At 35.4% G+C, this 18,846-nt stretch overlaps 1 pseudogene; it reads left to right on the top strand.

The window, feature by feature from the left end:
* LOC101522254 (large ribosomal subunit protein uL14-like) overlaps positions 1-18,091 on the top strand; it is a 64,899-nt pseudogene extending 46,808 nt beyond the window's left edge.
* The last annotated feature ends 755 nt before the right edge of the window (positions 18,092-18,846 follow it).

Here is an 18,846-nt window from a genome sequence, read left to right as displayed (position 1 = left end):
AATGGCCATCTGGGATCTGCTGCTCTGTCTCTGCTCCTGGTCAAATCAAACATACCTGCAGGACAGACAGTTCTTTGTCTGGGTTCACCTCCCAAGCTCCCAGTGAAAATCCCTTCTCACCTGGCTGCTGTTGGAGTTCCAGCTGCTGGTGGAGTTCAGATCTCCGTTAGCTGAATGCACCTCGAGTATCAGTCACTGCAACACCACTCCGTTGTGTCCACTGCTCTCCTGCATCTGTCAATCTCCAGGTACCCCTCTGCTGTTGTTCTGTCCTCTCCTATTTCCTGGAATGTGTCCTCTGCTTCATCCTGATTAAATGTTTCTCAGTCCGTTTAAACGTGTCCTTACCCTATTCTACCATTTTGATTTGTCTTATACTTGAAACTTGAGATGGGACAATGTGGGTGACTTCTTTCTCTTGCCAGTGCGTACTTTGTCATTATTATGCTAAACCCAGAGACTGTGATCTCTGACAGGGCTTCCTCATTTCTTGAGATGGTGACTCAGCACATGAAAAAATGTTTAAATTTTTGGTTCTGTGGGGAAATGGTCATCAAAGCATATTGCTCAGCTACCATCTTGCTTTATTTCTAGCTCCTCTGGATAATTAATATAATTGGAGTCATGCAAAAGGTGATATTTTGAACCTGATTTCTCTCACTTAACAATGTTTTTGGGGTCCCTTCACATTGCAGCATTTACTCCAATATTTTTGTATTATCTGTTTGTTGTTGTTTTGTTTTGTCTTAAGATATTTTTTTTCTATTTTTCTGAATGGCAATATTAGAGAGAAAGAAAGACAGAGAAAGAGAGATCTTCCATCCACAAATGAATGCACCAGTCACAGCTGAGCCATTGTTAAGCTAGGATCTAGGAGTGTCTTGAATCTCCCATTTGGGTGCAGGAGCCCATGAACTTGGGTTATCTTCTGCGGCTTTCTCATGCCATAAGTAGGGATCTGGATAGCAAGTGGAGAGCTGGAATCAAACTGACACCCATAGAGGATGCCAGCATTGCAAGTGGAACTTAGCTTACTAGGCCATGGCGCTGGCCCCTATTCCAATATTATGACAAGATAATATTCCAGTGATTGTGTATATCACTATTTGTTTTCCATTCATCTATTGATAGGCAATTAATATGTGTGCACTGTCTGTTGTGAATAGTGCTTCCATGAACTTGTTCACCAGGCATTTGTCTTTCTGTTTTTAGTTCTTTACCATACATGTTTTGAGGGAGAAATGGAGTCATATGGTAAATTATATGTTTAATTATTGGGATAACAGCCACATTGTTTTCCACAGAATGTGAGCCACTGTATGAAAGGGTTTTTTTTTGTTCATGTATTTCAACATTTGTTATTTTTAACTTTAAAGAATTATTTTAAAAATGCTCCTTGATGTTTTGTAGTGTTACCTCACAGAGATTTTGATGTATATTCCCCTAAGAACAAGTAATATGTAATGCCTGTTAATGTGTTTGTTGCCCATTTGTATAATGTTTTGGAAGAATAAATGCATTTTTTATTTCTATTGCATGGTTTATCCTTTCCCTATTGAGATACAAGAGTTATTTATATTCTGGTTACAGAATATTTAGTTATGTAGTATGCAAATAATTTCCACTTTCTTGCTACTTTCTTCTGATTAGCAGAATTTTTAATTTTTATAAAGTCTGGTTTACTTTTATAATCATTCCATGGTCTTTTTTTGTTTTTAGGGTTTTGTCTAAGAATTTATAGTCAAATTGAATTATATTTGACCAGAAAGTTTATGGTCAAATATCTATACATTTTCTTTTAATGGTTTTACATTTTTACTCATATTTAGGTTGTTGACTTATTTTGAATTCATTTTTGTGTGTTATGCTCATGAAATTAGGTGCTCACCTTTATTCATTTACATAGAGGATATCTACGTTGTCGAAGAGCCATTTCTCAAAGATAAAATACATTCCTTTATGAATGGTCTGATATGTTGAATTTCAAGTAGTCATAGATATACAAGTTCATTGCCAGAATCTCAATTTTGTTCTACTGTCACATATGTCTTTGTATTTACCAGTGCCACACTGTCATGACAATGATGTATTTTCAATAAATTTTGAAATGAGGAAGTATGATATGGTATGGTTTGAATATCTCCTCTAAAATTATGTTGAAATTCAATACTCAGCGTGGTATTAGGTAGTGGGCACTTTAACAGGGATTAAATCATGAGAGCTCTGTCCTCCTGAAGGAACTGAGACCTTAATCCTGATGGGTACACACCATGAGTCTTAGCACTCTTCACAAAAACTGTAGAAGCATGAATTCCTCTACCTTAACTTCAAAGTATGTTGTACACTACCTGGAAGCCCAGATGCAGATTTCTCATGGGAACAGAGCCCCTCCAGAAATTCTCAACTATTGTTATGCACAAAGGAACTATAAAGCTGGAATTGTTAGAAAAGGTCTCCATTGCAGCAATGTTCAAGGGAGCCATGGAAAGCCACTCAATCCTCCAGAGTTATAATGATATCAGCTCACAGAATCAACATGAGAGAACTGTAGACATGAAACCAATCTCTGTACCAGTGTACTCGATTTGTGAATATAGGGTCAAATATTATTCTCTAATTTCAAGACTTAATGCCTACTGTCTTGGGTTCTGCATTCTCTTAAGACCAATTACCTCTTGTATCACCCTTTGTAATAGGAATGTTAATCTTAGGCCTGTCTCATCATTGTATTTTAGAAATAGATAACTTGTTTTTATCTCATTGGCTTACAACCTGAAGTAAATTTGTGTCACCATGAAATATGTCTTGAGTGTTATGCGTAATTTAGATGAGATATTTGATTTTTGGCTTTTGAGTTGATATTGGAATAAGTAAAGATAACTGTGGTTGCCAGTTGAGGATAACTGCATTTGGTATGAGACAAAAAGAGGTGTTTGAAGAATGAGGAGTAGAATACTATGATTTGAATGTGTCCTTTTGTGGGGCTCAGGGGCAAAGAGATCACTAAGTCAATAAGATGGCGACTAACAGTCTAGGTTACTGACAGGCAAGATGGTGGCCAGGGACAGAACTCTGGGCGTGAACCAGGGCAGGAGTCAGGTAGCTCCAAGGAAATACTGATTAACCAGGGCCATCTCGCTCATCTACCCCTGGCCTATGGGAGGTGGCTTCCTCAGTCATGCTCCTCGTAATTGGCTCCTTGTTTCTCCTCTCCTGGAATTCCTGAAATTCCTGGCCTGAGGAATTCTGTCTGTCTGTTTCTCTCGTGGACCAGGAGACTGGGTTGCAGGCAGCAGGCTCATCTCCTCCAGCAACGAGGTACTAAAGGAATATTTGGGGAGACCACGCACCGTTTAAAACTTATGTTAAACCTTAATTATTATGATGTGATCAGGCTGGACCTTAAAGACATGATTAGGTCACAACAGCTCTGACCTCATACATGTATTAATGCTTTTAAACAGTGAGTACACTTTTTCAACAATAGAAACATTTTTTCTGATAAAACACTGAGTTATATTTATTTATTTATTTTACTTTGCTTACATTTCCCCATCTTTTTTATATACTCTGCAATATTATGACATAACAAGGAAAAAATTGCCAGTGAAGGGAAACTCCTGTCATGGAAAAAAATCCACTTCTACTCAGTTACACTATCTAAACAGAGCATTAGAGAGAGAGAATATGAATACAACTCCTTCAGCTTTATTATGTTTCAAGATCATTCTGGTTACTTAAATCCCCAAATAATCAAATAGGAATTTGAGGACTGACTCTTCTCTTTAATTTTCCACCCCCCTCACAAGAGATATTTTTATATTTTTTAGAAAATTGTTATTCCACTCAGTAATAGACTTCATTAAAAAATGATTTATTTCTACTTGAAAGTCAAAGTTACACAGGAAAAGGGAGAAGGCTAAGGAGAGAGTTTTCCATCTGCAATGGCCAGAGCTGAGCTGAATCAAAGCAGACAGCCAGCAGTTTCTTCTCAGTTTCCCATGTAGCTACAGGGGCCCAAGCACTTGGACTGTTCTCCACTGCTTTCTCAGTTCATAAGCGGGGAGCTGGATCAGAAGTGAAACAGCTGGGACTTGAACCTGTGATGTGGGATGTCGTTGCCTCAGACAGATGATTAAATGGCTACTTCACCACACAGGTCCCCATATACACTGAGTTATCCATGGTAGCACTATAGTATCCATTCATAAATATTATATGTGTTTCACTTATTAATTTCCTTCATCAATGTCTTACAATTTTCATTTAAAAAGCCTTTGATTGATTTAGTTAAAAAAAGTTACTGGTATATGGCCTGGGAGTATAGTGGTTAAGGTCCTCGCCTTGCATGTGCTGGGATCCCATATAGGCACCAGTTCATGCCCTGGTGGTTCCTCTTCCCATTCAGCTCCCTGCTTGTGGCTTGAGAAAATAGCAGAGGATGAATCAAAACCTTGGGACCCTGCACCCAAGTGGGAGACTCAGAGGCAGCTCTGGCCAATGTGACCACTTAGGGAGTGAATCAGCGGACAGACCTTCCTCTCTGTATATCTGACTTATCAATAAAAATAAATAAATCTTTAAGAAGAATTTACTGGTGTTCTTTATTTTGTTTGCTGAAAATACACTTCACATGAGACCTAGCTTTTTAACATATTTGAAGTCTACAATATTATACCATTAACTGTATTTATGTGTAATTGCATATAAATATATAAAATTCTGCACAGCAGACCTCTGAAAACTCACCCAAATGACAGACATTTTATATTAATTAAAAATGAATTCCCTCATTTCTTCCCCCAAATTCCTTGGCACTCATCATTCTGTTATTTACTTTCATGTGTCTGACTCTTTCAAATTCTTCCTGTAAGTGTATTCATATACTGGGAACACTAGGAATGCAGGCTCCTGCCTTCATGGCAACTTCACAGCTGGAACAGAGCAAAAATAAGACATGAAAAACAGACACAAAGTGTTTCTCTTATTTTACATTCCCTTTTTTTGTTTTAATTTTTTTTTTTCAGGAGGGAGAAGGAGAGCACTCCCATACAATTGTACAGTTAATTGTGTCCACAAACATGACTGGGTTAGACTAAAACTGAGACCCAGATACAAAATCCAGGTCTCTTATGTGGGTGTCAAGAACCCAATGACTGAAGCCATCACTGCGGCTGTTCGCAGTCTGGTAGCTAGACGATGGTGTCATCAACCAGAATCACGTATCAAATCCTGAGTTCCTCAGGTTACGACATCCCAGGTTAAGGTATCTTAAATGGCCTCTTAACCAAGAGGGGTTAAACACTTACCACTAAATTGCCCTTTTCTTGAATTAGCACACAGTTTGTAGCTATAAATCTTTCATTTACAGAGTTCTTGGAAAACAGAATTCTGACAGCTTCTGTGTGAGTGTGTGTGTGTTCTTAATAGTTCTGTGGATGGACAGGTGATTGGGGATGCCTATTCTGTCATTTTACTTGTGTCACATCTCACCAGAGTTATTTTATAAATGAAAGAAACTTGAGAATATTTTAGTGCTAAGACTCAGTGAATAGGTAAAGGTTGAATATATAAAAAGATTAGCAGTAATTGATGAAGCAAGTTCCCAGAGTAGATGAAAGTTAAATGTGAAAAGTTATTAGGCATACAGAATTGTAGCTCTTCAGAATCACTTGCAATGCAATTTTGAACAGTGATGAAAAAATTAGATTGTTTAGTGAAGATATATAAAACATTTCTGATCACATATTTCTATTAGTTTCTACCAATTCTCAGAGGCAAATATAAAGATTGATATTTTATTTTTTGTATATATATATATATATTAGTTTATATTTATGTCTGCATATGTATTTGTATGTGCATTTAATATAAATTTTTATATATTTGCATAAATATTACTATGTTTTATATGTGTGCAAATATATTATACATGTTATATATACATACGTTGTATATAATAGCATATATGAATATATATAGATGTGAATATTTAGATATATTTCATATTATATCATATGCATACATATTTATGTATATTTACATAGAATATATTCATATTATAAATAAATGTATACTTATAAATATATATTTTAAATAAATGTGTGGATATAAATTATGCATAAACACATAATATTGTATATAAGTGTAATTATATACTTATATATAAATTTATATTATGCATTATATTATTATAGCATGTGTTATATTATATATGTAATATAGAATATTATGTATTATATATGTATATAATACACATATAATATATACATTTTATACATATGTATATGTATAATGTATATGTATAATATGTATGCATATTATGCATACATATTATATATCACATACATATTATATATAAATACACAAGTATTATATAAAAATATTTTGCATTTTATATTCATATATTTATATGTAGATATGCTTTTTATATATTATATTTTTATAAAAATATAAAGATTGATGGGACTGAGAATTCAAAAATGAGGTTTCTGAAAAGGGAAGAGGTAAGATTGAAAACTGAACCTTTAATAGATCTCATATACGATATTTGAAAGTCATTCAAGTATAATTTACTCTATAATAATGAAAGGTATTTTCAGTTTGGGAGCAAAGTGTGGAATAAAGGACATGTTTATACACTTTGTTTTAAACGTTACTTAGAAGTCATAAATACAGCTCTGTTAGTTCAGTAGGTTGGTAGAACAGATGTCATAAAGATAGAGGGAGAGACAGAAAGGGAGAGAAGGAAGGATCCAGGTCAAAGAGAGACCTTTTATCTGTTTGTTCACTCCCCGAATGGCTACAATGACCACAGATGGTCAAAGGAGTCTGTGACTCCATTTTGATCTCCCACGTGGTTACCAAAAGCCAAAACACTTGGACCATCTTGTGCTGTTTTGCCAAGTGCAGTTGCAGCATAGAACTTGTACCTGTGCCTATATGGGCTCTTACACACTGCACTGTGTACATCTCCGCTTGTGCGTATAAGCGCAGAAATTCTCAAAGAATCCTTGCTAAAATGTTTGTGCTTTACCTTGTAGGGTGAGGTAAGGTATTAAAATTTTCAGATGTTACTTTAGATATATTTACACATATAATATTTTAAACAGTGATGATACATTTGTAGCTTAAAAATAGCAATTTGTGACTGCAGATATAATTATTACAGTATAGTGCACAAAGTCCCCAACTCCAAGGGGATGTATGAATTATAAATTCTTTAGATTAGAAAAATCGAAATGGCAAAGTTTCTGAGTCAACTTAAATTTAGAGTTAACTTTAAATTCAGCAACTGTAGCTAATATTGGTCTTTATAAAATATATCCATTTGTTACCTGGTGAGAAATATGTTTATAATTCTTTCTTGTTCTTTCTACTTCCTCCCCATTCCCCTATATCAAACACACATAAAAAATGATATAGTCCATTTAGTATACAAAATGTTTTCTTTTCAAAAACATCTCACTACTTTCATACTATTTCAGAATCAGAAATGCTTTCTGCTTTTCTAAATAAGTACTTTGTGGGTCTGGCATATGATTTTCCTTCAGCTATTTTAACATGAGATTGTTGATTTTGACCTCAAAAACTATACCATCTGTTTCTAGTAATGTGCTCACTAAGAAAGAAAGCATAATTCAGGAATCAAATATATCTGTGCAGGTTTCTCTCAATATTCTTGTTCAAGGCTTGCCATTCCTTCAGTATCCTAGAGAGCACTGTTTTCTGTTAGTAGATAATGATTCCCTGAACATTGTTCTGGTAACATTTTTACCAAGGCCATTTTATACAAAATGTGCCAATTAACTCTCTATCCAAGAAAATGCTGTATGAATAAACAGACATTACTTTCACTTATACATTCGTACTTCAATACATTTGTGCATATAAATCTTGTACTCATAGATAATTTCAGAAGCAAATGATGTGAGAAGAAAGATGAGCAATTATTCCAGAAAATATGTACAATTTATGAGTAGATAAAAATGACCACACGATGCTTTACTTGCTCCATGAATTTGTACTTTGAAAATAGTGCTCGTGCCTCAGGCAATGCCATAGATGATTGCTTTGCAAATTATTCTGTAATAAAACTGAAGAATTTCAAAATGAGAATATATTTTACATGATATGATAATAATCACAAAATTCCTATAAATGTTTCCCTCTATATTTCTTTCCGTATGCATTATTGGCATATAATTTTATATATAGGCCTGGGTTTATTGTCAGATCTCAAATATTATTAGATTGTTCCAATCTAACATTTTACTTGCAAATCGATGTACATATTTTAACTAAAAATGCAAAAAGCCACCCAAGTACAGGGTTTTACCATTACCTGACTGTAAAAATGCACATGTAGTTCAGGTCAGAAGCCACTGATTCTTATGTTGTCCCTGCTGTTGAGATGCTTTAGCTACAAATACAGTTACTAAATGTACATGTATTTAAATGTTTATGTATGTATTTATTTTCATTTTACTTGAATTTCAGACAGAGACCTGGGGAAGGGAGGAGGTGGAAAGGGAGAGGACTTCTAATTGTCCTTTCCTCAAGTGCCTATAACATCCAAGTTGGCTCCAGCGGAAACGAGGAGGTCAAAACTCAGTCTGGATCCACTACATGACTAGAAGAGATCCAATCAAGCTGAATCACCACAGTGTTTTAAGATGTGCATGATTGCGTGCTCTCTTCGGCAGCATATATACTAAGATATACATAATTAGGAACCTGAAATTGGAAGTGCAGCCAGGATTTCAACATATAAACTCTCATGTGGATACAGATCTTTCAAGTAGCAGGATAATTAAACAAATGCCATTCCCTTACATTTCAAAAGAAATGAACTTTTCAACATTTTGGAATTAGATTACTGTGGAAAGAAAAAATAGAACAATTAACTAAATTAAGTTAAAGAAAATGCTGCTGAATGACCACTGCATCCCTGAAGAAATAAAAAAATAATAATAATAAAATCAAAAACATTCCTGAAGCAAATGATGCTACTGTGTGACCTATGAGTCTGTGAGGAAATAAGAGAAAAAATAAAAAGTTTTTTGAATGAATGAAAATTTAAAAGAAAAAAAAATATCAAAACCCCTGAAAATTTAGCACAAATACTATTGAAAGGGCTATTAATCATGTATTTACACGAAGTTTGCCTTATGTCAAAGAGAATATGTGATATTTGTCCTTTTGTGATTGACTTATTTCACTGAACATTAAAGTCTCTACTTGGGATCACTGGGCTGCAAATGGTAGAATTTCATTATTTTTAATGGCTTAGTAATATTCCATGTAGTAGATGTACCACTGTTTCTTTTTTAAAAAAAAATTATTTTAGATGATGCTTACCTAATTGATCTGAATGGGAAGAATCAAGGGTCAGGAAAATGTGGATATGATTATTATTTTCAAGCTTTCCATTTCTTTTTCCTGTACTGGGAGAAGGAGGGATATTAGGGTAGAGTATATACCCAACCTTTCAAGTGCCCTGGCTCTCAGGGATGGGGAATGGTCACCCATTATTAGCCCATGATCTGGATATGGCATATACTCCTAGGGTTCTCCCTAGGTGGTTTCGCTAGTTCTGAAATGTTGTCGATCTTGCTGATCCAGATGAGTGAACATTTTCAATATCCTTTTGCTGACAAGTTCCACCTTAGAGTCTCCATTCACCCAGATATTTGCTGTCACATTTGGGCTGGGGTATTCAATCTGTTCTGTTCTTCATCCTCTGCTATGGTAACAGATATCTTCTGAAAGTCTTTAATAGGCAACCATGATCCTTTATATGGATCTGGGTCAGCTGTCCACTACTCTGTCTTTTCCACAGAGGAGGACCAGTTCTCATAGGGGTGCCCAAGGACCTGAGCATGGTGACCTGGACCCTGCAAGAACCCTGCCCCCAGGGTTCATGTGCACAACACCCACCATGCATGTAGGCCCAAGGAATAGGGCCATGTGAGCCAGGCGCCACTGGACCCAAGTGTCCCCGGGACCCATGGACCCAGCAACCACTTTTCTTTTGAGGGGCAGCTGGGTTGTTTCCAATCTTTTAGTTTTTTAAAGATTTGTTTATTTTTTGTTAGAAAGTCGGATATACAGAGAATAGGAGATATAGAGAGGAAGATCTTCCATATGAGGATGTACTGATATACTCCTCAAGAGGCCTCAATGGCCTGAGCTGAGCCAATCTTAAGCCAGGAGCCAGGAGCATCTTCTGGGTCTCCCACATAAGTGCAGGGTTCCAAAGCTTTGTATTGTCCTTGACTGCATTCCTAGGCACCCGTATGGGACCCGAGGATGTGCAAGGTGATGACTTTAACCACTAGGTTACCATGTCAGGCCCATTTCCAATGTTTGCTAAATCACTTTCTCATATGCAGATCTCATTTGCTTTGGATATATTCCCCAAACTGGAATAGCTGGGTCATATAGCCGATCAATTTTCAGTTCTTTTATCACTCTCCATACTGACTTTCATATTGCTTGCAGAAACCTACACTCCCACCAACAGTGAAAGAAGGTACCTTTCTTCCCACATTCACATCAGAAGGTGTTGTTAGTAGAGTTCTGAATATAGGCCAATCTCACTGGAGGTAAGTGAAACCTCAATATGGTTTTCCTTTGTATCTCCCTGACAGCTAGGGAGCCTGAGCATTTTTGTTTTCCATAATCTGTTAGCCAACTAATTTTTTTTCACAAATGTCTGTTCATTTCGTCTATTTCTTCACAGGGTTGTTTGCTTGCTATTGTTGAATTTATAAAGTTCTTAAGTTCTGAATACAAGTTTCGCATTGGTTGTGTAGTGTGCAAAGATTTTCTCCCATTTCATTGGTTGCTTCTTCACTTTGTTGATCATATCTTCTGCTACAGAGGAGCATCTCAGCTTAAGGTAGTATAGTTTTTATTTGAGCTGTAACTGCCTGTGCTTTTGGTAACTTTCCTAAGAAGTCTTTCTTAGGAAAGACTTTCTTAGATCTTGGAGAGTGCTTCCTATTTTCTCCTCCAATAGTTTCCTGGTCTCTAGGTGCAGATTTAGGTCCTGGCTCCATTTAGAGGTGATTTTTATAATGTGACAGGTAGGATCTTGCTTCTTACCTCTGCAGGCTGCTGTCCAATTGTTTCAACAGCATTTGCTGAAAAAAAATAAGGCTTTTCCCTTGGATTACTTTCAGTTCTCTTTTCAAATATTGGTTAATTGTACATCTGTGGGCTGCCTTCTGGGGTTACTATTTTGTTCCATTGATCTTCTCTCTTTCTGTACCAGTAATAGTCTGTTTTGATGATAAATGCTGCGTAGTATGTCTTGAGGTCTGGAATTATAACTCCTTCAGTTTGATTTTAATTTTTCAGGATCATTTTGGCTTTTCATGGTCGTCTTTTTTGCCAGATGAACTTTTGTATCTTCTATTTCTGAGAAGAACTTTTTTAGGAGTTTGATTTTGACGGCACTGAATCTGTATAGCACTTTTGGTCATATGGACATATTGATGATGTTGATCCTGCTGATTTAGGAACATGGTAAGTTTTCCTGTCTTTTAATTTTTTAAATTTTTTTCTTTTTAAAAATGTTTTGTAATTTTCATTATACAAGTCTTCCACATCTTTAGTTAGGTTGATTCCAAGGTATTTGAGATTTCTCTCCATTATTTTATAGGGGACTGCACTTACAGTTTCTCTCTCAGCTATTATGCTATTTATGTTTATCGGTATCACTGACTTATGTTCATTAATTTTGTAACCGGCTTCCATGCCAAATTCTCTTATGAGTTCCAATAGACTCTTGATTGAATTTTTTGGTTCTATGTAGAAAATCATGTCATCTGCAGACAGGCATAATTTTAATTCCTCAGTCCCAGTTTGGATTTCTTTAATTTGTTATTCTAGCCTAATAGCTCTAGCAAGGATTTAATTACTGTATTGAATAGCAGCTGTAAAAAGTGGAAATCCTAGTTTAGTTCCAGTTCTTAGTAGAAAAGATTTCAGTCTTTTCCCATTTAGTATAATGCTGGGATTTTTTTTTTTGCATATTGCTTTGTTTTTGTTATAAAATATTCCTTCTATGCCTATCTTGTTTAAGTTTGTTAGCATGAAGTGGTATTGGACTTTGCCAAATGCCTTATCTGCATCTATTGAGATGATCATGATTTTTTAAAATTTTGTTTCAATTTTTTTGATGTGGTGAATCACATTTATTTACTTGAGAATGTTAAAACATTGCTTCATGCCAGGGTTAAATCCCATCTGGTCCATGTGAATGATATGCTTGATGTAATGCTGGACCGATGTAATGCTGGACCCTCTTGGCTCATATTTTATTGAGCATCTTTTCATCTGCATTCATCAGGGATATTGATCTATAGTTATCTTTTTCTGTTATGTCTCTATCTGGCTTTGGTATTAAGGTGATATTAGTCCATTTTCTCTAGTGTCTCGGTGAGCTCTGTTGTTTCCTTGCTACATTTCTGTCCTGTCAGTCTGTCTATTGATGCTCATGGTGCATTAATGTCAACTGATATTATTGTATTAGAGTCTATTTCTCACTTAAATTCATTAATATTTATTTCTTGTAGCTCGGTACCTTGGCATTTGATGCATACACATTTATTATGGTGATCTCTTCTTGCTGAATTGATTCGTTGATCATTATGTGGTGCGTTTCTTCATCTCTTTAAGTGTTTTTCATGTTAAATTCTGTTATCTGATACAAGAATGGCTATGCCAGCTAATTTTTCTATTCCATTAGCCTGGAATATCTTATTCCATCCTTTCATTTTCAGTTTCTGCCTATCTTTATTGTTTTTGAGATGTGTCAGTTGTAGGCAACAAAGAGCAGGGTTTGGATTTTTGATCCAGACTAATCTCTAATATTTTATTAAAGATTTTAAGATATTTACATCTTAAGACACAGTTTATCAAGAAATTGTTCATTGTTTGATTTAGTCACATGTTGTTCTTTTAAAGGGTTGTTCTCCACATTTGCCTTTGGTTCTGTTAAGTGCTACTCCTTTTCTCTGTTGAGAGAACATCTTTAAGCCTCTTTTGAAGGTCAGGTCTGGAAGAGGTGTATGCTTTGAACTTTACTGTGCAAGAATTGCATTTCATCTTAAAAGACAAAAGAAAGTTTTGTTGGCTAAGTTATTCTGGGCTGACAATTTTTCCCTTTCACAATCTGGAATATGTCACTCCATTCTCTTCTGGCTTATAGAGTTTCCCCTAAGAGGTCAGCTGTGCATCTGATTGGTGTTCCTCTACGTGTCGATTTTTTTTTCACTTGAATATTTAATATTTAAAGATCTTTTCCTTGTGTTCAAGTAATGAGAGCTTGATTATCATTCATCGTGGTGATGATTGGTTTTGTTCAACCTTTTGGGGAGTTTTATTCCCCTCTGGTATTCTATTTCCCAATTCTTCATATTAGGGAAGTTTTCCTTTATTATTCCATTGAATATATCTATAAACCCAGCTTTTCTTTCTGTACCTTCTGGAACTCCCACAACTTATATTTGTCCTTTAATAGCGTCTTTTAACACCCAAATACTTTTTTTTATCTTGACTCAGTTCTACTTCCAGCTTTTTGATTGTTTCCCCATTGTAGCAAGAAATCTTTTCCAATTCTGAGAATCTTTCTTCTTCCTCACTCATTCTATTATTGAGGATTGCCACTGAATTTTTAATTTGCTCCACTGTGTTTTTAATTTATGATATACCACCTTTTTTGTTTCATTGCTGCTATTTCCTGTATAACACATCCCTTAAATACCTTCAACTCTTCAATGTACTTTTCCTTGTTGATTTAGTTTGATAACAAGTTTTCTAAATTCTTTATCCCCATTTGCTCAATGTATTCCTCAGTTAACTCTGAGGAAACTTCTATTCTTGTAGATTTTTCTCCCTGTATTTTCAAGTTCTCCTTTATCTATGTGAACATGTCTATATCCAAATTTCCTTTTCTAATTATATCAATCACACTGATTTGGAATCAACATAATTAAATCATTACAACTTGTTTTTCAGATTGAAAACTGTATCTCCATACAATTATATCTCTCAACCACTAGGGACACCTGAATATTAAGTTAAAGGAATGCAATCTAATCTAAAATAACACCTTTGGTAGATAATTTGCTAAATCTTAACAGATTTTACTTTCTGCTTCATAAAGAATTACATGGCCCTCAGAAAAGCAGAGAAAAAATGAATTAGAATGAACAAACCTTATTTTATTCCCTAATTATCCCAGTTCTACCACATACCACCTATGTGATTTTGGTCAAGGAAAGCACCTTGAGATAAGTTTGCTAATTCATGCCATGGTGGTGATAGGCTCTGTCTCATGTTCTTTTCCTGTGTGTATTAAAATAAATCTTATTTAATGGAGCCAGCGCAGTTGCAATCCTCTGCCTGCAAGCACTGGCATACCATACAAGTATCTGTAAGGGTCCCAGCTGCTTCAGTTGGAATCCAGCTCCCTGCTTATGGACTGGGAAAGCAGAAGATGATGGATCAAGTCCTTGGGACCTTGCACATGTGTAGGAGACCTGGGAGAAGCTCTCAGACTCTGGCTTTGGATTGGCTCAGCTTGGATCCAATGAATAAAATACCTCCCTCTCTATTTCTCCTCTCTGTAATTCTGTCTTTCAAATAAAAATAAATATTTAAAAAAATAAATGAATCCTATAGGTACAGAAACTATTATAGTGTCTGATCAAAATGAATGCTAAAAAGTGACTTATCTTTTCTTTATTTTATTTATATCTCAATTATGCAACTGGTCCACATTCATCCTTTCTCCCTGTGTCTGCTAAGAGAAATGTTTTACACATATTCTCATTTCAACTAATTCCAGTAATTTTAGAAGTATGCTTCATTAAGATGAACTTGAACGAATATCCTAGGGTTGTTACTTGCTGTGTAACCTAAGGACCATTATGTAATGTTTATGAGCTTAATTTCTCATGTGTAAGCTGGAGATAATATTATCTATCTCATAGAGTTGTTGTGCCTTTCATTTCACTGGTGTCTATGAGTATTTGAGTAGGTTAACTCACACCTGCCTCTCAAGCATTGCTCAATAATTTAAAAGCTGTTTTCAGACGTTCAAGTGCTAAAGCACATTGCAATTATACATTTTGTGTTGTGGACAGGACTATAGTGAAGACCAAGTGACACGCTGTATTGGAATGTTTTTGACAAGCCTTAGCACATTTTAATTATTAGCATCATAATGGGTTTGCAGGTGCTTGTACAATTTTTCATTAATTTTATTAACAGATTAATTGTATGCTAGATAAATTTCCCACTTCACTGGATGTAAGTTGATAAAATTTTGTGTTAACAAAAATCATTTTCAATAATTCTTGACATAAACTGATTTCATAAAATTTTCTTTTTCTGCAGATTTATTTATCTGAAAGACAGAATTTGAAACAGAGAGAGAGAGAAAGGTCTTTCTTCAGTGGATTCACTCCCCCGAATACCCTCACCCACTGGCTGGGATAAGCCAATGCCAGTTATATCCATCTCCATCCAAGTGTCCCTGGCGGATGTGAGAATTCAAACACTTAATCCATCTCTTGCTGCTTTCCCAGATGCATTAGCAGGAATTTGGACATAGAGTGAATCAGCCAGGACACAAACTGATGCCTCATATGGGATGTTGGCATGTCAGGCAGTGGCTTAATGCATCACTCCATAACACTGGCCCCACAACTTTCTTTCTTAATAACAGTGAATAAAGAATGGTCAAGATATTTCTTCTGCTGCTGTTGATGCAGAGAAATCATTCCTTTATCATGATATCTGTATTGTCTCGTGAGAGTAGTAGTTAAAAGGTAAGTGTAAAAGAAATTACTTACTAAAAGAAAACTAATCCTCTTTCATGCGTTAGTTTTAAATATCCATATTAATTGCAGGTTTTTTCAGACTATAAAATAATCATTGACATATCGGACAACTGATTGTTGATTCCATTTGTCCTTATTTTACGCATGTAGTCCCTACCTTCTAAGAATTTCTTACCTAAAACAAACACCAGTGGTTTAATATAACCTTGCATTCACTAAGCTAGATAATAGAGGGAGGGAGTGTGGTTAATGTGTTAGTGTAAAAAGATCAGGATAATGCAGCATACCGAGTAACAACAAAAGGACTTTTCTCATTTAGGTTTACATTGCCTGGGAGCCTGACTTGTGGTTCAAGTCCCAGTTCTATTACTGGCACAATGCACTGCCGTAGGCAAATCACTTAAGTTCCCTCTGTGCTTCTCTCTGTGAAGTAAATGAAGCAGACATGGCTTAACGTTTATGCAAGTATTAGGGATTCTAGAAGCATAATATCATTATGCATTTAGTGGTAAATATACAAAAATACACTTTTAAGATCTGAATTGCAATTTTGTAAATTTTCAATGCTCAATTAGCAGTATTATATTTGAAGTTTGATACACAGTTATGTATCTTCCCCTTCAAATAGCAAACAGTTAAATTAATATGCTGCCAAGGCTAAATAAGTCACCTGCTTTTCTTCAAGGACATGGACATTTGCTTGCTGTCAATATTTCTTCCGATAGCATAAAAAAGCCTCATCCAACATGCACAGAAGAGGTTAGAAAGTCCTTCCTGTATCCTGATACAGCATAAATAATCCCATCCATCCTCTGACTGACCTAACCTTATGGATGCCTGCCACTGGAGCCCATGATAAATATTGGGTATTTTGAGACATGCATCAGTTGTCAATTAAGTAACTGTCATTTACTGAGTGACTGCAGTAAGCTAGTTTTTAAAATAGTCTTTGTTATGTAAGCCTAACAAATACTCTACAAAGTTAGAGTATTTGTATCTTCCCTTAGAGGTGAAAATTTAGAGAAGTAAAGATAATTAAGGTCAGCTACTAAATAGATACTATACCTCTTCTCTTCCTTTACTGTCTGTTCAGAGGAGAATGGTTCCCATCTCTTGATATCTCCAGATAGTTCTTAAATTAGTCATGCACATTTGATTTTTATTGCAATTTAGTATTATCAGAAATACAATTATCTTCTCTGTTAGTATATGTTGTTATTCTAACATTACAGAGTTGAATGTTGTCAATACAGAAAATATCATTGTATTGACAAAAGTATAAGGACAAAATATAAAAATCCATTACCTGGTTATTTTATATACTTTGAGGTACAGAGCTAATTTTATGAATTGTCTTTACTCATTTCTAGTAAATATTTTTTACTCTGACACGTAACTCAGCATTTTTTTCTTTACCTCTTTGTATAACATCAAGTCTATACAAAGTTTGCTATGAAAATGCTAATATTAAGCACATTAGGTAGCAATATGCTAAAATGGTTCTGGAGTACTACGTATACCTAAGGGGTCCTACATATTTCAAGATGCCTTTAAACACTGGCTTAAATGCAGTAGTGTTTACCTGAAATCTCAAATTTCCCGGAAATGTAAAAATTTCAATTCTTCCACAGTTTCAGAGGTTTCAATTATCTTTGATTATGTTTTTACGTCCCAGGTACTCAATTGACTTTATAAAAGCATTTTGGAAAAACAAAATCAAAAGACAGATCAATTAATTGAGAATGCTTTCTGAGATAAAATAAACTCTTCTTGAAAAAGAAGATCACCTATCTATCTCTTTCTAAGCATTCAAGGTGTCAAAGCTAGGACAGAGTAGGTCCTCTGGTATGAAATTTCAGATTTCCCTGGGTCTTCCTGTAGGCACTGTGATCAACTGCTCTGACAACACATTGGGCAAAAATCTGTATATCATCTTTCTGGAAGGGATCAACGGAACTGAACGAACTTCCTCCTGTTGGTATATTGGTGACATGGTGATGGCCAGAGTCAAGAAAGGCAAACTAAAGCTCAGAAAGAAGATATATTAGCAATGGTAATTCCACAGCAAAAGTCTTATTGAGGAAAAGATGATGTGTTTTTATTCTGAAGATAATGAAGAGGTAATAGTGAACATTAAAGGCAAGATGAAAGGTTCTGCTATCACTGGACCAGCTGCAAAGTAATGTGCAGACTTGTGGTCCAGGATTGCATTCGATGCAGGCAGGATTGTATGATTCTCCAGTGCATTTGTAAAAACAAGAACAAAACAAAGCAAGAAACCACTAAAAATGTTTGCTCTTCTCTCACCCCAGCCACCTAAAAAAGGAGGGAAGGTCAGAGTATTAACAGAAGATTCCAAATTAAGATTTAAAAAAATCCTCATGCACATTTTCCAAAAATTTAGAAAAAGGCAGCTGAGTATGAGTCCATGAGTAAGTTATATTCATAGATGTAATGTTTTAAATTATCATTAGGTTTTTCAGATTAATAAGGTATTTTAATAAGTTACATTTGTTCCCCAGCATTGTTCATTATCCTGAGGCTGAAGAACATTACTCAGAAAACATTGAAAAAAAAAGGGAGGCATATTATTGCTCCTGTGATTTTGTTTTCATTTTTAAAGCTTCATTTATTTATTTATTTAAAGTAAGAGTTATACAGAGAGAGTTAGAGACAGGGAGAAAGACCCTCCATCTCCCGGTTCACTTTTCAAATGATTGCAATGGTCAATGCTGGGCCAGGCTAAGTCTGAAGCCAGGATCTTCATCCAAGTCTTTCACATAAGTAGTACAGTCCCAAACACTTGGGCCATCATGCACTATTTTCTCATGCCATTAGCAGGAGTTGAATCAGAAGTGGAGCAGCTGGGACATGAAACAGCACCTATATGGGATGCCAGTGTCTCAGGCAGTAAGTGACTTGACTTGCTATGAAACACATTGACCCCTAAACATTCATATACCATGGTTCATAAACCATATATACTGCT

The sequence above is a fragment of the Ochotona princeps genome, chromosome X (genome assembly GCF_030435755.1).
Source record: "Ochotona princeps isolate mOchPri1 chromosome X, mOchPri1.hap1, whole genome shotgun sequence".
In the NCBI taxonomy this organism is placed as follows: Eukaryota; Metazoa; Chordata; class Mammalia; order Lagomorpha; family Ochotonidae; genus Ochotona; species Ochotona princeps.
Note: the sequence above shows the minus strand (reverse complement) of the source record. Positions and strands in the feature narration are given on the sequence as shown.